Genomic DNA, 20403 nt, shown 5'->3' with positions numbered 1-20403 from the left:
GATCTCGCGGTTCGTGGGTTCGAGCCCTGCGTCGGGCTCTGTGCTGACAGCTCGGAGCCTGGAGCCCGCTTCAGATCCTGTGTCTCCTTCCCTCTCTGCCTTTCCCCTACTCACGCTCTGTCTCTCTTTCTCAAAAATAAACATTAAAAAATAATTTAAAAAACTAAAAGAAAACACAACAGTGATGAGCCAGACACCAAGAAGCCCCTCGGGAGGCAAGGACGCTGGAGGGGGAGGCAGGGCAGAGCATCACAGGCACGGAGTGTCAGCGTCCCCGCTGATGTGATGTGAAAGCCGGATGCCTTGTGAATCTCACCAAGTAGGTCAGATTCCAAACGGACGAATGGGATTTGCCACTTCGACAGACACTACAGGCATGAGCGGCGCTCCTGACGGCTATTCCTGTACTCAGGGGTGAGACCAATCTGTTCTTCCACAGGCTTTCCAGAGGGCCCGCTCTGTGCTCTTGAGGCTGGCAGTGGAGAGTAAGCCAGGCTGAAACGTCCCCAGTTCTCATGGACCGCGGGGACAGACAGACAGAAAAGCACAGAGAAGGGGGCAAACAGCACAGCGACAAGCCCTACGGAGGGTGATGGGTGGCACTTTGTGCCGTGACCGGCGAGCAGGGGCCTGGGGCAGTGCCGGGGGCCGGGGGGCTGGGGGGGGCCGGAGCCGGAAGCAGCCAGAGCAAGAGCCAGGGACGTGAGGGTGAGTGCCCTCGGAGCCGCGGGGCCGGTGTGGACGGAGGCACGGGGCGGGGGAGGGGGATGTGTACCAGAGGCCAGGACAGCGGGGGGCTCCTGAGGCCGGGCCTCCTGGGTGGAATCTTGGGTAGAATGATGGCTCTTACTCTGAGTGGGGACAAGAGGAAGGGTTTGCCGAGCCCATGGCCAGCAAGAGGGGCAGGGAGGTGGCATCCTGTGAGGGACCCTCACGCACAGCAGGTCTGGCTCTGCCCTGAGCTCCAGCCACGGGGGCGTGAGCAGCGGCCCCTCCCTGCCCTGCACTGTGTGCGTGTGGCTTCCCGGTCCCCCGTCCCCGGTACAGGGGACACTTCAGTGTGTGCTGTGTCCTTGAACAGTGCAGAAGGCATGCGGAAGGGAAAGAGGGACACCTCAAGGGGGACCGCAGGTGACGCGTGCCTCTCACCTGGAGGGGCTGCCGGCCACGCCCGGGGCGCGCCGGTCACTGAGGACTCAGGGTGGCTGACCAAGGTCAGGTTCCAGCTACTCCCCTCGTTCTCTGGGAACAGGCTCCAGTGAGAGCCCCTGGGACCATCAGCCCTGGTCTGAGCCTTGGGAGGGCAGGGTTGCGGTGCCCTGCGTCCTGGGCGACCCGGGCCATCTCCGTCCTATCCCCAGTGCTGGGCAGGGGGACGCTGGTCCTGGCTGGTCCGCTCAGCCTCGGGTCAGGTCGGCTGAGCGTCCGTCCCTCCGCGTACTGTCTGATTCTGACCAAAACTCAGGGTCTGTCCGGTTGACTGGGCCTGAATGGGGACTCTGCAGGAACAAGCCGGTCACCGCCGCTTAGCCAGATGGTGGGGCCGGCTCAGGCCGGCAGAGGCGCTGGGAGCTGCCCACAGCACTTGACGCAAGACTGTGGGTGCAGAGAGAAGAGGAGGCCGGTTATCAGGCCCCTGAGGCAGCTGAGAAGCCAACCTCAGCATCTCAGGGGCCAGTGGTGGCTTTGGAGGGACCTTATGGTCCACGGTGGCCCTTCCTTGGGGCCCAGGACCCCACCTTCTTGCTCTGTCCCTTCGCCTACCTGCCAGTGGGAGGTGGGGCTCACACCGCACCTGTTCCTCAGGATGCTGCTGACGAGGAAGCGCCTGGCCTCCTCCCAGCTTCCTGCCTAGTGGGGTGGCCAGACACGACCAGGGGTCACAGGGAGGGTGACAGATGTCTCCACAGCTTCCAAGCCAAGCTGAGACCTCGGCGGAGGGCAAGGGACCTACGGGGACCCGGCAAGGTGGCCCCGGCCTATCTGAGGGACCTGAGTGTGACGCCGGCCACCTTGGCGACCCCGGGGCTGCTTGCCATTCCAAGTGCCGGGACGGTGTGCTTCTGGCCCCGTGGAGCGGTGTGTGGGGGGCGAGGGGGGCGATGGGGGCCCTCGCCGGCGGAGGGAGCCACCAGGACAAAGCGCAGAGGCGGTGGCCGGCGAGGACGACAGACCGCAGGAGGGTCGTCGGGGCGGGCGCGAAGGAAGACGCACCTGTCGGGACTTGGAGGCTGGGCAGCCAGGCTGGGCACACTCTCGCTCGCTCGCCCTGGGCCGCACGCGAGGCGGCTGCCGCCAGGAGGAGGTGCCCGCACGTATTGATTGCTGGATCGATGTCAAGGCGGAGGGGGGCCTTCGGTGACCCGCCCCGTCCTCGCCCGGCCCCGTCGTCCAGCGTCTCCGTCAATGACTTGGATGGAGGCATCACAGGGCTCTGCTTGTCAAATTTGCAGATCAAAGCTCAGAGGACGGCTAACGTGCTGGAAGAAATGCCCTGGGCACAAAAAGCTTCTTGACAGGCTGGAACAATGGACTAGTGGACAAGATGGAATTTAGCAAGGTTAAGTGCGAAGTCCTGCTCGCCGGTTAGAAAAAAAAAACCAAAAAAACCACAACCACGAGTGCGCGAGCCGACGCGGGAGACACGGGAGGGAAGGGCCCGGCAGATGGGCAGGTTCTGCAGTGGCCCAGCCGCGACCCCAGCCCCACGGCAGGGCCGGGCCCGGGCCCGGGGAGGGAAGGGGGGCGTCCCCCGTCTGCACAGCCCCCGCCCGGCCCGGGGGTCACACCGCCCTGCAGGGGACGCTGACTAGAGGAAGGCGTGCAGGGCAGAGTGACCAGGGCCGGGTCGGATGGGAGAGGTCAGCCCGTTGAGGAAGGGCTCCCCGGAGCCCCCAGCGTCCCCCGGGGCCCAGCAGGAGAGGTGCCGGGAGACGTGACAGGGAGAAGGATTCTTGGCTGGGTTTGAGGACAGACGTTCTGACAAGAGCTGTTAACCATGGCGTGAGATGCCTCCTGGGGCCGCGAGCCGAGAAGGCAGAGGCAGGCGGGCCATCTGTCGGGCGCCCCAGAGGGCTTCCTCTTGGCAGATGGAGCCACTGGGGGTGCCCGTCAAGCCCCCATTTCACAGATGGGACAGCAGAGGCGGGCGGGGCTGGGGGGGCCGCCGGCTTCTCGGACGACTTTGCCATCAGCCTCTGGGATTCTTTCCTCGAAGCTGAAGTGAAGTTTGCTCAGGACACATAAAAAGGGAACGAATGTGCATCGGGTGAGACAGGTGGGTCCCCGCCCCTCTCTGAGTCAGGATGCAAATGACAGACAGACATGGGGTCAGGATGACAGCACCAGCCCCGTCCCCAAATCAGGTTTACAGAATGAGGTCTGTTCGGAGGTCGTGGGCTGGGTTACTACTTTTCCCCAAGGGAGGGGGACAGCCTGAAAGTGGCGTCTTTCCAGGGACCTGCCCCGCTGAGGTCGGCCTGGGGTGGGGGGGTGAGGGCAGATCACCTGTGGTCCTGGGGGGCCAGCGGGGAGAGCAGACCCTGGGTATCCCTGCCATATTTTGGCAAGTCTTGCATTGTGAGAAGTGGGGTGCGCAGGGAGGAGGCTGGGAGGGCTCTCTCCAATGTCTCTGGAAGGCGAAAGTTCGGTCTGGCACCGAAGGGCAGATCAAGCTCCCCCACTGGCCCCAGGCAGGCATGTCCTCACGGGGTCCCACGATCTGCTTGTGCGCACCATCTTGGGGGGTCCAGGAAACACCAGGATGGGAGGAGGAGAAGAAGGGGGAGGGGGGAGGAGGTGGGGAGGGGGAGGGAGAGTCAGTTATGCCAGATCAGACCCAACCTGAGAAGGAGTCTGGGCTTCAAGGCGACGTCCAGGTCAGCTGAGCGAGGAAGGAGACGGGGAGGGACGGTCACGCAAGGGGCACGTTCAGCAGCTGGAGGGAAGAGAGGGCAGAGTGAGGATGGCAGGCCTCTGTCCCCACACCCCTGGAGCGGCCCTGAGTCCTGGGGAAGGCCCGGGGGGCCGGCGGCAGGGCTGGGGGCTGGGCGGGCTCTGCCCCGAGTCCCGACCGTGTGGCTGGGGCTGAGGGGACCCTGGGTGTCGCCAGAGCAGCGTCCATGGTTGCGGGAGCCTGGGACGTGGTTGCGGGAGCGTCCGTGGTTGCGGGAGCTCTGGGGACCTCTGTCCAGCTGGCACAGCCACTCGTGGTTCCACCGACTGGAATCAGAACCCGGAAAGAGAGAACCGGGGTGGGGGGTGGTTTCATTTCTTTGGGCTTTATTTACAAGGGAAAGAAAATTTCAATTTGGGTTTTAATTTTTCTCTGGGAACATAGTAATTGGAGGGACTCTCACTGCTCGGAAGAGGGAATTAGTCACCTTGTTATCATTAGAGCTCGTTGAAATGTCCCCGAAGACTAACTGGGGACAGGCGGGCGCTGCACTTAGGTTCAGCAATGCCCCCCGTGGCCCATCTTGGAGCCTGTTCCGAATGTAAAACTGAGCCGGTATGTGTGGACCCACACACGCGTGGACCTGCACACACACACACACACACACACACACCTGCATGGTGGATTTTTGCTGGGCATCCCATGAGGCTGCTCTGGGGGCCTGGCCCTCGGCTGTCTGCGCTGCAGGGAGGGGCAGGGTGGCCCTTCACAGGCACTGGTGGCCTTCAGGTCGGGGACCAGGACAGCTGGCCTCGGGGAGCTCTGCAGTCTGAAGTCACCGGGTTTTGTTAACAAAGATTCAGCCCAGTTCGACTCCTCCTTGCACAGGATTAAAACCCAGAGGGAAAGGGACCCTCCACGGAGACCCTGCAGCAAGTCCTGGGGTGTGGGGGGCTGGGACAGGCTCCTGGAGGAGACGTGGCCTGCAGCTGGGAAAGTGGGGGGTCTTGGGAGCGTCCCCGGGAGGGGGGCTGGGCGGGAGTTCAGTGCTCAGATCCCAGCTGCACCCTCACCAGCTGCGGGGGCCTGGGAAGCTCCCTGCCATCTGCTCCCCAGTGCTCCCATTCGGGGAGCGGGGATGGTGGTGGGGCCGCCCCGGGGACCAGGCGACAGCAGAGCAGACCTGTCAAGGGCCCGGGGCGCCCCTGGCACGCAGAGCAGGGCTCAGAGTGTCAGCCGTTCTCCGGGAGCTCACTCCGTAAGCAAATTAGACAACCCCGATTATGGGAGTCAGCAGACAGAGTTTACCTTAGCGTGGAAGGGTTTTCTCTCTTTTTTAAAAAGGTGGTAACAGTGGATTTAAAAACACCCAGAAAACACAGAACTTCACACCCCATCCTAAACACATTCCTGGAAGTAATCATTGTTAACAGCTAGATGTGCATTTGGTTTTTCTATTCACATATTAACACACACACCTTTTTTATTTTTTTTTTGAAGGGAAGCAGCATCAAAACAAACCTGTTGAGCTCTCCGCCTGCCCCCCCTGCAGATGCAGACGCGCCCGCAGGTCCCAGACCCACCGGCTTCTGGCCACCGTCCCTCTCTCTCTCCCCAACAGGTTCCGTTAAGACCAGCGGGCGGACACGCTCCCCTGTGAGCGCCGGGTTCCGCAGGACGGATTCCCCACCGTGCGGGTCTCCACCGCTCGCGTAAATGTGCGCCGTGAAAGTGCTCGCCGACAGCATTTTCCAGGTGACGTGTCCACCAACATGTAAGAGTGCTCCTTCCCCGCCTTCCTTTCAATGTCATCGGTGTTCCGCGGTTCTGCCCTGCATATATTAAAACCAACTTTTATTTTAGTTTGCATCGGTTTGCTGGTTTGGGGGCTGAATTAGGGAGTTGTTTCCCCCCATTACTTAAAAGGCAGGAAGGGAGGTGGTGGCTGTGGTCCCGGCGGGCGGCCCCACGCTCGCAGCCCCATCACCCCGGGGGCGCCTGGCTCTAGCAGGCACTTTGTGCTGCGTTAATATAAAGGGGAAATCTCCCCCCGCCCCGCTCACCGCAATGAGCTCATATCATCAAGGAGCAGGGCACAGGAGCCCCTGGGATCCTGCCCCTTCTGGGCAGAAACTGTCGGGGTTTAAACTCCAGGCTCCTGGGAATCCAGTGTCTCTAGTCACCTCGTGTGTCTCTGGCTCCCGCTCTCCAGGAGTCCACGCAAATGAGAGCTGTTCCGGACCCTTCCTGATGCTCCCAGAACACGCTGACTGCGCCCTGCTCCCGACTTCACACGCACCCGTGAAGGTCACCCTGGATCCTCGGTTTCCCTCACAGACTCCCAGGACGGTGCTCGGCTCAGGTCACTGCCTGTTTGGTCTTATTTTGAAGTAATCCCAGGGCCAGCAAGGGCTGCCGTCGAGTCGGAGGACCAATGCGGATTCATCCGGAAGACTTCAGAGGCCCTGGGTCCGGGGTCTGGGACATGCCTGGTTCGTGGCCGATGGAGGCTGTGACACTTGGAATAAAGAAGCAGAACGGGGGGCAGGGTAGGTGTGGGGAGCTTGGGCCCCGCCCCCACCCCTGCATGAAGCTGGCCCAGGCGAGGCCACACCTACCGGGACACAGTTCTGATGGGCAGGCAGGGGGGCTTCAACAGATGCATGAAGCAGGGCCAGAAGCCCCCTTGCAGCTCTGGACAGGGAGTCGGCTCCTCTAGGCCAGTCCGGCCCCCTCTGGCCGCCGTCTCCCGGCAGAACACCCTGCCTTCCCGTCACGGCAGGGGGACATAGCTGGGGCTCTCCACCCCCCTCTCCGGCACAGATGAGAGCGAGCAAACATAACCCGCCACCCTGGGGCCACGGGAGGGCCCGGGAGGTGCAGGCGGGACGGCGGGTCACGAGCTGTGCCCTCCTCCAAGTCCCGGCCATATTCTCGGGGCCGACTTTGTCCTCCGTGAAATGTTCTCATCACAAACCACCCACACTCGCTGCTGCTGGACGGATTCCAGATCACCGGCCGGATCCTGGGAGCACGCAGAGCAGGCCTCAGCAGAGCGGGGAGCGCCCACAAGCCCGTGTGACACTGAGTGCCACCTGCTACCTGTCACCTCTCGCCAGCTGCCGCTGGCTCTGTCCCCCGTCGGCCCAGCTGCTGACTGTCCCCGGATGCAGAAGCCTGCCTGCCCCTCCAGGGGCTGAGAAAAGGAATCAACGCTCACCAAATCTCAAATCCCCACCTGGCAGAGGCTGTTGGGCGGGAAGCGTTTGCCTCCGGGAAAAAGACAGGCGTCCCTTTTGACGGAAGCCCGCCCCGTCTGTCCTGCCGGTGGGGTCCCTGAACTCGCAGCCCTTGCCTCTCGCCTCACCCGCAGGGATGCTGCCTATGCTCCTGCAGGACCTCCGCGGTCTGTCCCCGGCATATTCCAGTCCCGCGGGCCCTGTGAGTGAGAGGTTCTGTTCCCCAAACTCAGCCTCTCCTCCTCTCCGACGTCTCTCTCCCGCGGTCAGCGCCCCACATGGGGTAGTACACGGAGACGCAGAGCAGAAACCAGGAGGTGCCTCGGGTCTTCGTGAACTCTGCTTTCTAACGAGCCTTGGAAGCCAGGCCTGGGTTCCCGTCCTCACTGTGGTGACGGTTCTGTTTCCAGTAGAGAAGTCTGCTCTGGGAGGCGTCAGGACCTTCTGGGGGTCTGGTCAGAGTTCCCCTGAGCCTCCAACGAGCCCCATGGGGTGAGCGCCCCGGAAGTGTGGGGACCGACCCTCCCGTCATGGCCGCTCAGGCTCCTCAGGGTGGCCACTCGTCCGTCCCCCTGCTCATTCATTCCCTCGTCATGCCGGTGAGGCCACCGCGTCAGCCCTTGGGAGACGCCAGCTTCCTCAACAGGTTTCCTTCAGATTAAATTCACATCATACCCAGGGGGAAGTCACGGTCTGTGAAAACGACCAGGACTGCCGTGTCCCCGATGTGAATTTCAACTCTGTGATTGACTGTCTCCGACTGTCTCTAAGGGTCTTTTTAGACGGGCTTTGCTCGACTCAAGGCCAGTTGACACAAGCATGTGGCTATTACGTCTCTTGAGTCTCATTTCACTGTGAGTGTCCCCCCTCCCTTTTGGGGGTGTGGGCTGGGGTGCTTGTTGAGCTCACGGGACCTGAAGACTCTTTCAATTTGGCCAACCACTTCCTTTTTGTGTTATTTCAAATGATCTGGAGGATGGATTCCATTTTGGTTCACCACCCGGAGCCCCCAAAACTCTGGTTGTCAGGATGATGAGTGAGTGGCATGCTGTGGGCCCGGCCCCTCCGTCCTAACTGTCCCCATCACCCGCTGGAGGACGGCAGCAGCATCTGCTGGTGACTGTCCCCTACACCTACCAGTTCACTGGGGATTGCAAAACAGTGACTGTGTAATTCTGTCATTCTTTCTGAATTTATAGCCTGGCAGAGTTCTAGAAAGACTTTTTTTTTTTAATCAGCCCTTAGTTACCCTGGAAGGGAAAAGAAGGTCAATTTTGATTCCTCCTCCCCTTTTCTCATCAATTTTCAGAGGGATGACGGGGTATCTTAGCAACCTCCATGGTTTTATTTTGTTTTTGAGAACGCTTATGAAATTACGAAAGACTTTCAATCAATGCCTGTCACATTCTCTTTGATGCAAAACCAGTCTCCCTCATGCCCGCGTTCCTTTCACTCCGCCACGGGGGTCAGGGCAGCATCTTCTGTTCCTGGTAGAACCACATTCCCCAGGATTGTTTGCAAGGTTCTTGCCTGAAAACCACTTAGCTATCTTTCAGCCCCGATTCCTTCCAGAGGCAAATAGTGTCTGCAGAACATAATCCAAGTCTGTCGGTCCACCATGACCTTAGCCGTCCATGCTTCTGGACAATTTTACTGGACGAAGCCAGGAAATGCAGGTAAGATGTATCCTTCAAGAGAAAAAAACTATTGGTTTATACCGTTTCCAATTCGGATTCAAGACGGCTGGGTTTCCTGTAACTTCTTTTGTGTTACACTGGCTCCTGTTTTTGGTGGTTCCAGAAATCTTGACTCCAAGACACCCTCAAAGTGACAATGTTGCTTCTAACAACATGACTCCTGACCGCCGTTCATTTATACTTAGGATACGCTCCTCCGGGGGGGGGGGGGTACCATCAAAATACCGAATTTAAAGTCAATTATAATGATTATTTTTCTCCTGTGTGTGCCGTCAACTTGGAATACAGTTTATTGCAGGTTGTTTCAAATTACCGTAGTTTTATTTTCTCTTGAATTTAATCTTTAAGAATTATTTAAATATTTAATAGTTTTGGGCGCCTGGGTGACTCAGTCAGTTGAGTGTCTGACTCTTGATTGTGGCTCAGGTCATGATCCCAGGGTCTTGGGATCGAGACACACGTCAGCCTCCGAGCTGAGTGTGGAGCCTGCTTAAGATTCTCAATCTCTCTCTCTCAAAAAAAAAATAATAATAATGGCTTCAAAATCAAATTTTTTTTTAATAAAAAGGCATTTTTGGCAATGTTTCTCTTTTCTCCCTCCTGAACCCTTTCTCCTCTGCAAGTAACCACTTTAAGTCATATTTGATTTATTGTTTCATTTTTTCTTCCATTTTTTTCCATTTCTACAGAAAAAAATAACATTTTAAAAGCATTGTTCTGTTTTTTTTTATGTTTTTATTTAATGTAATAATATATCTTGGGAAGAACTCCTTATTCGTGTAGGGAATTATTTCTTAATTTCTGTACCCCTGCATTGCCCTCGGTTGTGTTCATGCATCAGAATTGACTCAATAAGTCCCCACGATGAGCATCTGGGATCCCCCCAGCCTTTCACTGGTATTGATATTATCTCACCGAATGATTACAGGATAATTGTAAGAGAATGGGACGGCCTACTGGACGCCATAAATTAGCATTCTGCTTGCCCTGTGTTGTCTCCGCTGGAGATCAGAAAGAGTCCCATTGGGAGGCCACTGCTTGAGTCCAAGCAAGATGGCGGGTTGGAGCAGGCTGGTGGTGGTAGCCACGGAGCATCACTTCCAGATTGGGGTGACGTTTGAGAGGAAGTCTTTGCCAGTGGAACGACTCAGTAGACAGAGAGAAACACCCTCATCTGGTTCTTGCCACTAAAGCCCCTCCCAGGCATTCACACCTGGTCATCGCAGACCCTTGCCCTGGCTTCCGGCCAAAGGTCAGGACACGGTGTCCATTTCTCCACCTTCCTGCACCCTGGCCCTGCATCTTCCTGTTTGCTGGCTGAGCAGAGGAGGCCCAGGCTGACTAAGGCAGAGGCGCCCTTTGCCTACGTTAAACACGACTTCTACGTGAAACAGAATGCTGACCATCTCGGTCTGTGGGAGTTGCGTTCGGATTCACCTCTTGGTAGAACAGATCCCCAAGGACAGTGGGTGGAAACTTGCCTTAAATCCCCTGATAAACAAAGTTCACCCAGAATGGAGGGAGGCCGGGTCCAAGGACCACTGCTGTGTCTGTCATGGTGGACGTGGCTGGCCAGCCACCAGGATTCGCGGTCCTTCCCACGGTGCAGAGCTTTCTGGGAAGTGGCCCGCCAGGGAGTCCTGTCTCCACCCATCCTTGTGGTTGGTGAAGGCCAGGTGACTAGGTCTCACCTACTTACGGGCCCTTGTGGCTGACAGTTCAGAAGCCTCTCTTTCTCCACCTGTTTCCTTGCAAGCTGATTGAAAACAGGGGTGACCAGGGCTCCAGGGTCATATGGGCCACAGACCTGAGAAGCCTGGACCCTGAGAAGCCTCCACTGCATCATGATGCCACTGATGCTTTGGGCTTTGTGTATTTATTTTTAATTTATTTATTTGTTTTGAGAGACAGGCAGAGCATGAGCAGGGGAGGGAGAGAGAGAGAGAATCCCGAGCAGCCTCCACACTCTCGGCGCAGAGCCCGACTCGGGGCTTGAACTCACGGACTGTGAGATCATGACCTGAGCCGAAAACCAAGAGTCAGATGTTTAACCGACTGAGCCACCCAGGCACCCCTGGGATTTATTTCTTAAACCAGCATATGTCACCCTTCCTCATGTATAAAGTGCTTATTAGCACTGAGATCCAATGTGAATCTCCTGACATTTTTTTTTAAAGTTTTTCTAAATGTTTATGTATTTTTGCGGGAGAGGGACAGAGACAGAGCATGAGTGGGGGAGGGGCAGAGAGCGAGGAAGACACAGAATCCGAAGCGGGTTCCAGGCTCTGAGCTGTCAGCACAGAGCCCAATGCAGGGCTTGAACTCACGAACCGTGAGATCATGACCTGAGCTAAAGTCGGATGCTTAACTGACTGAGCCACCCAAGCGCCCCACTCCTGACGTTCTAAAATTTTTTTTCCAACGTTTATTTATTTTTTTGGGGACAGAGAGAGACAGAGCATGAACGGGGGAGGGGCAGAGAGAGAGGGAGACACAGGATCGGAAACAGGCTCCAGGCTCCGAGCCATCAGCCCAGAGCCCGACGCGGGGCTCGAACTCACGGACCGCGAGATCGTGACCTGGCTGAAGTCGGACGCTTCACCGACTGTGCCACCCAGGCGCCCCTCTCCTGACGTTCTAAAAACCACTTTTTACATGTGGACAAATCCCAGCACTCCGCCTGGCCCGCTGCAGCTCACCGGCCTGTCGAGTGGGCTCTGTCCCCCACCGGACTCTAGGGCAGGGCCGGGTGTCTCCAGCTGCTGGTGCAGAACACACACACGGGGGCTACAGAGGAAACAAAACAAACCTACGTAAATGTGGGGTATGGCACATTAGAACAAAATAATTTTTATAGATTTGTTTAAATACGCTGATAGGAGTAAAAATTAATGTAAGAAAAGTAGATTAAAGCGGAATCCAAGAGAGAAGCACGGTGCAAACAGATCTCCTAAATGCCTGGCATGATCAGCTACGATCCCAACAAGGAAGCTTCCAGCTCAGGACCGCCCGCAGGCCTGGTGGGGTCTCAATGCAGACAGTGCCCGCAGACAGAAAGCCAGGTGGTGAGGCAGCCGGGTGGGATGGAGCGGATTCGGGTCTCGTAGGGTCGCTTCGCTTCACACCACGGAGGTGACGATGGGGTCTCCAGGCTGCAGGCCCAGGGGAGCACAAGCCTGTGCCGGCCGTGAACCCCAAAGCTGCTTCCCTGCCTTGTCCCCTCCCCTTCCAGCTGCGCCCCCTGTGAGTCGGCCCCGGCCGCGGTGCTGGGCTGTCTTGCTCAGGTTCCTTTCCTGTTCTTCCAACCGGGCCAGAGCACAGAGCAGGCGTGGGGCAGGGACCCTGGGAGGAAGGAGCCATGGTCTGTCTGGGAGAAGGCTGCAACCGGAGAGAAGGAAGGGTTCCTCTGGGTCTTGGCAGTAAAGCCACAGCCCCATCCTGGGTCTCCATGAACACCGGTGCACAAACAGAACACACACCGCTTTGGGCGCCGAGAATTACGGAGCGTTGGCGGGGTCCCCGCTCGGCAACCCTGAGAGGTAGGTGCTGTTGGCATCACCCTCTCGCAGAACAACTGGAAAAGCCGCGGCGTGCCCGGCCCGGGGGCAGACCTGGCTGGCACGCAGCCGTGGGTAACCCCCAGCCCAGCTCCGCCGGTCAGGAAAGGACGGTGAGTCACTTCGGGTGACGTTCCAGCCAGAGAACTTAGCTGCCCGCTGCTCCAGACCTGTGACGCGTGAGACAACAAACCAAAACCAACCAGAGCCCTTAGGTGATCCGATTTATGGTTTAATTACGTGTCTTTGGAGACGACTTAGGGGCTTCTGTGACTGTCTTCGGCCTCGGGGATTCTGCGCAGAACCCGAGTCCCCTGTACGGAGAGCCACGCGCCCAATGTGCCCAGCCTGCCTTCCAGAAGGGCAGGTGCCTGGCACCTACAGAAGGCAGCTCTCCAGCTCTGCACCTGCACCGTCCCTGGACAGAGCCCAGTCGAGCCTGGGGCCAGGGCCACGTCGTCTAGCCCTTGGCATCAGACGGCCTCAGCTGCGTTGGCCGCTCAGAGAGCTGTGACTGAGCCAGACTTGGGACGGAGGACTGGTCCTGAGACTGTGGGAGGATGAGACACACCCCCCGCCCCCCCCCCCCATCTAGGAGAACTCAAGTCCAGAAAGCTGGACACGTGGAGCACGCGCTGGGCTCCCATGTTTGTGGATTTGCACGTGAGGTGCCCTGTGTGAATGAGCCCCTTGGCCCGCACACACCCCTACAGCCGCCCCACTTGCCTGCTCCTGCGTGTGTCCCCAGACTTACCACTCGCCCGTTCGCCTTCCCCGCCCTCCCCCACCGAGTGTGCTCCCTTCTCCAGGAAACTCCGCTGGGCTCTCAGACCCTCTTCCCTGCGTCAGCCCCAGGCCTGCTCCCAGGCAGAGCCCAGCTCTGCCTCACCTGCCCCGGGGGAGCCTCTCCCAGCCCCTCGCGTCTGTTTTGGAGAGGCTGTTTCCAGGCCCTTGGGCCCCTGCATAGGAGGGGAGCTGAGAAGCCGCTGGACGTCCGCGGTCAGGGTTCGAGCTTCCCGCGGCCCCCGTGGAATGAGAACGAACGACAGGGGCCATCTCTCAGTCACGTTTGCTGGAAAACACTGAGGTCTGAGAGGTCACACAGCTGGACTGTAGGTCACCTGGAATCCGTGCACCTGTCAGATATCTGGTCCTGCCAGATGGGAGGGAGGACAGGTGGAAGGCTGTGCCCCGGGCCCAGAGATGCCACCCGCAATGGTGGCCGAACAGCTCCGGAGGCCCGGAGGCCACGGGGGCAGGGGGGAGGCGGGGGCAGGGGGCGGCCAGGACGCTGCTGACCCCGGGTCGATGATGCTCAGACATCTGAGTCTCCGAAATACTCTCCGCTCTTAGAAGTGAGTGAGGAGGGAGAACTTTTGTTCACGTGGGTCACGTCTGCCGGGTTTCGGTGCCGAGGAATGTCCTCAAGGCAACGTTTGCTTCCTCCTGAACGACTTTTAACCGAAACAAAACATTTTCTGAAACAAAGCAAAAGTCAGTGGGCAGAGCGGCGCTGTTAGGTTTCTGCAAATCTCGGCAGCGTTGGCCTCCGTGACGGCAGATGGGGCCTGGGGGCGGGGTCTTGCTCACGCCGCTGCAGTATGCTGTCTGGGACGTCCACGACAGAGTTCGGCCTCGTGCGGGTGTGTGCTCAGAAACGGAAGAGTCTTTTAACAGATGCTCCAGATAACCAGGAAGATGCTTTTTTCCCGGTATCCCTTTCACACGCGCACGGTTTTACAGCGTCACACGACGGGGACGTGGCGGGTATTGGCTCACGGAGTCACGCGGATTTCCCAGATACTGACGCATTGCCTTATCCAAGTAAAAAGTCGTCGTCGTCATCGCCACCCCTTAGCTCGTCAGGGAAGCCTTTCAATATCGGGAAACTCTCGAGGATCAAGGGCAGAGACCAGCTCTCCGAAAGGCTCCGTTTGGCTCTGACGTCTCCAGCCTCATCGCGGCTCCCGGCGCGGCGTTTTCCCTGACGCGATGGGCCCCCTTGTTCATTCTGAAGAGATGTCCGCCCAACCCCCGAGTCTGGATAACCACGGCTCGTGTTCAGACGTTCTTTCCGGGAGAGCTGCTGCCCTGGGGAGGCGGCCGGTTCTGCCTGTGACCGTCACCACACTCTTCCCTGGGACGACTCCCGCGCAGCGTTTTGTGTCTAACTCTCGCTTCATCAGAAAAAAAAAAAGTTAAAAAGATGTGTTCTCCAGGGTCAAGAGTTAGTAAAATCAGTATTATTTTCTTGCTTCATCAAGGACATTCTTACGTAAAACCGGTGTTTTCTTGTGGATCCATCTGTCCCTCTGTCCGTCCATCCACCTGGCTTCCTGACTGCCCCCTGCAGGCGTGTGCTGGAGAAGCAAACAGCGGCAGCAAAGCGTCTGGGGACGTGGCCCGACCCGCAGCAAGAGGCCATCGGTGTCGCTGCTCGTGGGATGTGGACAGCAAACCTCAACCCAACGCAATGGTCAAGTAACTGCTTAGAAAGGTTATGAAAGTTGTGAGCTCATGAACATCCTGGAATTTTCTCTGGGGTCCCCCAGGCCCCGTGGAACACGCTTTGAAAACCCCTACCTTGCATGATGCCAGAAGGGATAGATGCATAAGTCACATGACCAGCATGATTTTCGAATCCTAACATGGGGGGCTGATGCTGGGCCAGTGAGAGCCACCCATCCCTCCCTCCCTCCCTCCTTCCTCCTCCCTCCTCCCTCCCTCCTTCCTCCCCTTCCTCCCTCCCTCCCTTCCTCCTCCCTCCTCCCTTCCTCCTTCCTCCCTCCCTCATTGACTTCCTTATTCCCTCTCTGCCTCCTCCTCCCTCCTCCCTCCCTTCTTCCTCCCTCTCCCTCCCTCCTTCCTCCCCTTCCTCCCTCCCTCCCTTCCTCCTCCCTCCTCCCTTCCTCCTTCCTCCCTCCCTCATTGACTTCCTTATTCCCTCTCTGCCTCCTCCTCCCTCCCTTCTTCCTCCCTCTTCCCTCCCTCCTCCCTCCCTCCCTCCTTCCTCCTCCCTCCTCCCTCCCTCCTTCCTCCCTCCTTCATTGACTTCCTTATTCCCTCTCTGCCTCCTCCTCCTTCCTCCCTCCCTTCTTCCTTCCTCTCCCTCCCTCCTTCCTCCCCCTTCCTCCCTCCCTCCCTTCCTCCTCCCTCCTCCCTCCCTCCCTCATTGACTTCCTTATTCCCTCTCTGCCTCCTCCTCCCTCCCTTCTTCCTCCCTCTTCCCTCCCTCCCTCCTTCCTTCCTCCCTCCCTCATTGACTCCCTTATTCCCTCTCTCCCTCCTCCTTCCTTCCCTTCCTTCCTCCCTCATGGTTTGTCTGTTCACTCGGAAAGCCCAGGCCCCCACCTCTCCCAGCCTCTCCAGACTCAGAGCACATCCCTCCCAGCTGAGACACTCACCACATCTCTGTATCCACACGCCTCTGCACTGCAGGGGGTCCAGTCCCACTGACCCCACACCCTGATCCCCTCTCCCCGTGTCACACTCAGGCTCCTCTTTCCTGACACCCCCACCCACCCGGTTCTAAATTCCGCATCCATCTCGAGCCCTCTGTCACACTCATGGGGACACGGAGGAGAAACCCAGAGAAGGTCTGGCAAAGTGAAACCTTTGAGGTGGGAGGTCTCGTGGGGAGAAAGCCCCATGTGCCAGCGTCAGCAGGTCTAAAATGAACTACGCGATAGATACCCCCGGGGGGCTGGGCGCTCAGCAAAGTCGCGCCCCCACCCCTCATCTTGTCCCCTCCCCTCATAGGGAAACAGCGGGGTCCCCGTGTTTCATGCCAGACAAGAACTTTGAAGGTCTTCGCGGCTGCTACCCTTACCTCTCCCCACAACCCAAATCTGGTGCAAGTTCTGGAAACCCCTCCTGCGAGGTTCTGAAACCTGTCTCACCTATCCATGCCGGCTGCCACGGCCCTAGTCTGAGTCGGGATGCACATGGCAATCACCTTGATCTCTTCTGGAAGATACTGAGGCTGGGCCCCACTTCTGGATGCTGACCCGCTGGCCTGGGTGATGCCTGGGCAGTGGAGCGTGCCCCCGAAATCCCCCGATGCTTCTGATGTGGAGGACCATGCGGGAGCCCTCTGGGTGCGTCGGGGGTGGGTCACTGGGACCTAAGTCCTCACTGCCCCTGACTGGAGCGTGGGGTCAGCCCCCAAGCCCGCTCTCCCTTCTCACCCCACACCTCCCCCCTGCCCAGACCCGGGTCCCCTGTTTTCTTCAACTGACGAGTAATTTACACAAAACAAATGCATAAACCCTTCAGGCACCGCTCGTGGATTCTCACATGTGTCCACACCGGGTAATCACCACACACCTCCGAATGAACGTCCGGAACCTTCCCAGCACCCAACGGGCTCCCCTTGCCTCCGCGCAGCCCTCACCGCCGCACTACGGGCACAGAGGAACCGCATAGGAACCGGATCGCAGCTCGCCCCCCCGCCCCCCTGCTGCGTGTGGCTACCTTTGCTCAGTGCCCAGACCGTGCCCTCTGTCCACACAGCTGCCGCATTGAGAGCCCGACCCTCGTCACCGCCGTGCAGGCCCGTCCCTCCTCGTGTCCCGCTCCCCACCACAGCCCAGCACGGGCAACATTTTGGGGGCCACAGATTAGACGTGCAGCTAACACCCAGAACGTTCTTGAACACACAGGCCTGAAGGAAGAAACGGGAAGCAGAACGCGGTACGGAACAGGGTCCCACTCACGTGACCCGAAGTGCCTATTTTGGAACAACTGCACAGTCACAATTCTTACTGGTGAAAAGACACTCAGTGCGCGGATGGTTTGGTCTGGAGACACCGTGCCCACAAAATCCCTGGTTGCTGAATGCCCCCCGGACATTTGCATGTGTTTCCCGCCTTCAGAAGCAGCCCAAGCACCTTGCTGTGAGGACACGTGTCCTGCCCGCTGGCCTGAGTCTGGTTGAGTGGCAGGACCTGAGGCCCCAGGCGCTGTTCTCACGCTCGTCCCTTCTTGTCCTCTCCTCCCGCCAGCCTGTGCGTGGTGTCCAGGAAGTCCGCGAGCAGCGCCCAGCCTGGGCACGGAATCCGGAAGCAGGTAGAAGCCTCTGTGTGTGGACACAGAGGAGGTCGACTGGCCCGAGGGTCTCCTGCGGCTCTTGGAGATGGAGACTGGGGCTGAGGCGCGAGGGGGTCTGCAAGGCAGGCCCAGCCGTGGCCACTTCACGGCCACTTCCCAGAGCTGGGACCCTGCCAGCCACTCTGTGTGCGGATGCCGAGTTTCCAGCTCAGGGTGCAGGTGACCTTGAGTGCACGGGAGGTCCTGGCTGGTCTGTGGCTGCTGGCCTGGCCTCCTGCAGCTCCAGCGAGGGCTTTCGTGCAGCCTGCGTGGAACCTCCGGTCCAGCTTTGCCCTTTCTCATTTGAGTCAAATGCAATGAACTCTGGGTCCTCCTCTAAGGTTGACTCTGACCCGGCTCACAGGATCCGGGCTCCCTCCCGATCAGCCTTGGCTCACTCAGCCCCGACATGGGGCAGGGTCTTCAGCAACACGCAAGCTGGTGAAATTGACTCTTGGGTCAGGGCCAGGCCGGGACCTTGGGGCGGGGTGCCCTGCAAAGCCCCCTCTGCCACTGGCTGGTGGCCCGGGCAGCACCCCCCCTGCCCTCCAGAACCTCTGTCCTTTGTCCTCAGTGTGCAGATGCTATTGGTTTTGGGGGCTATTGCACGAGCGGGGGTAACGCGTGTCAAACGTGACAGAATGGCACGCCTGGTCCGTGGCAGACAGTGGCTAGACTGTGTCTACCTTCCAACCGTGAAGGGTCGTTACTTGGAGACGAGCCTTAAAGTGCACTCGATGCCTCCTGGGGAAGACGCTCGCGCCCGATCCCAGTGCTGACCGCCATCATCCGTTTCGGCGTGGCGCGAGCCCCACACGGAGGAGGTGGCTTGTGTTGTGTTTTTCCCACCTGCATTTTTTTCACGCATTCTCTTTGAACAATTGAGATCCATTTGGTTTCGGGCCAAATAATAACTTAGCTGAAACAGGACGTGCTTCTAAACATCTCTTGATGTCCAGTGGCAGAACTTGAACTCAATTAAGCCGGTTCGAGGACACCTCTCCACGTGCGTTTCCTAATGGAAAGCGGAGTCAATGAAAAAGCAATCAGTATAAATACGCAAAATGGACACACTCATACGCATCAGGTCATCGCTGGAAATTAAAACACAAGCGCACAGGCCCCCCGTTTCCCGGTGATGCACCGTGGGGCCGCGCAGGCTTGCGTCGGGCACTAATTAAAGCTGCACAGTAATGGGGTCGATAGAGTTTGGTCACCTCGCTGAGTCTGGAAGGGGGAGGGTACTGCCCTCATGACAATGGTTAATTTTCTTTTTGGAGTTCAAAGGTATAGAGACCAAGGCCTTTTATTGACAAATTGTCAGACACCTAGGTGTGCATTAATTTCCGCTGGCCGCTTCTGCGTTTGCAGCCATGGTAGAATTAAAAGCATTTTCTATCATCCGTGAGCCTCGGAAGAGAAGAGGCGTCCAGCGACCGTATTAAGGAGGAGAGCATCTTCCCGGCTGCCCTGTTTTCTCAGCACGGACACGAGAACCCCGCTGGGGAAATACAGGACCCGGGGCTTCCTCCGGCCACAGACACGGGTGCCGGCTGTCGCCGGAGCCCTCGGCAGAGCGGACCCACCACTTACCGTCGGCCGGCACTTTGTGAACCCAACGTTCACCCTCCACACCTCCCCGCCCATCACAGGCAGCAGTGAGAGCTGCTTCCTGTAGGTAAGTCCTCCGAGCCGTGGCCACTGTCCTCCTGGGGTCACTTGGAGCATTATCCAAGGGCAAGAGGCCTGAATATTCCTCCTCGGAACTTCACGGCTTCAGGAAACGGTGGCATCCCGGTTTTGAGGTGGACAGGATGGTCGCCGCGTCTTTGGGCAACGCACCTGTTCCGATCCACTGGCCGTGTGGGCTCGGCCGCCATCAGATAGTAGGACGCGGTATTAATCAGAGCGCTGGCTGGGAATCAGCGACAATTAAGGGCGGTCAGTACCCAGTGCGTTCACGGAGGTGTGGAAGGTGAGCCCCAGGCTAGCAGCAGGACACGTCTCACCGCCGTGGCCACGGGCCAGCGAGGAGCGCTCCCTCACCGCGGAGGCGGTGGCTGCGGCTGTTGGGCCGGCGGGCTTCTCTCTCCTGTCCCATCTCCTGCCCCGGATGGGGCTTCCGGGAAACACCCCTTTCACTTCCCCGGGACAGATCAGTCCCGCAAGGCCTCCTTGCTGACGACGTCGGGTAGGCTGGCGGAGGGCCGGGGGCCGGGCACCCAGAGATCCCACTGGAGAGACACGGGCGCACGCAGCCCACGACGACGTGGTGTCTGTGTAGAGGCTCAGCATTGACGATCATGCTCAGAAGGGACAAGGGGATAAAGGGCAGAGAGGAAAGGCCTCCAGGAGGTGCAGACAGGTGGCTTCACAGAGGGGTTGAGGCCTCTGCACACGGTCCAGGCTGTGTCTGTGATCGCGGAAGCTCCTCCTGCACACGGCGAGTTCCACTCGACTGCCAGAGTGCAAAACAGCCACCTCTGTGTGTGTGTGTGTCTGTGTGTGTGTGTGCACGTGCATGCCCCCTCCCAGGTGTGTGGGGCAGAGCGCAGCCCCAGGAGTCACTGTCCAGTAGGGACGTGCTGCAGTGCAGGCTCTGGGCCGCTATGCCCTCACAGCTCCGGCCAGAGCAAGTGGGGCTCTGGGAGGAAGAAGGGAAGGAAGCTGCCCCGGGGAAGGGAGGGAGCGCAGGGTCAGTGGGTCCCCAGAAACACAGCGTCCCACAGCCTGGAGCCCAGGAGCCCCAAGTCAAAGTGGGGGCAGGGTTGGCTCTGGAGGATCCGCCCCTGGCCTCTCTCCCAGCTTCTGGTGTGGCTCGTAGACCCAGCCCTTCACCACCGGCCTCTGTGTTCACGTGGCACGTCCCCTCCTGACCAGGACACCAGTCATGGGGTCAAAGCCACGCTTGTGACCTCATCCTAACT

General features: G+C 58.8%; 1 long non-coding RNA gene across 2 annotated transcripts; it reads left to right on the top strand.

Annotated features, from left to right (window-relative positions):
- The first annotated feature begins 291 nt into the window (after window positions 1-291).
- LOC109501863 lies at window positions 292-9089 on the top strand. 2 transcript variants are annotated; one of them, XR_002160205.3, is made up of 3 exons: window positions 292-414; window positions 5396-5650; window positions 6108-9089. It is a non-coding gene; the product is annotated as an uncharacterized LOC109501863 (long non-coding RNA). The 2 variants fall into 2 exon arrangements; XR_002160206.3 differs by lacking the exon at window positions 292-414 and adding an exon at window positions 659-708.
- The last annotated feature ends 11314 nt before the right edge of the window (window positions 9090-20403 follow it).

Source organism: Felis catus, chromosome B4, assembly GCF_018350175.1.
Source record: "Felis catus isolate Fca126 chromosome B4, F.catus_Fca126_mat1.0, whole genome shotgun sequence".
Taxonomy (NCBI): domain Eukaryota; kingdom Metazoa; phylum Chordata; class Mammalia; order Carnivora; family Felidae; genus Felis; species Felis catus.
The sequence above is the reverse complement of the archived record's forward strand: the minus strand, read 5'-3'. Positions and strand labels throughout refer to the sequence as shown.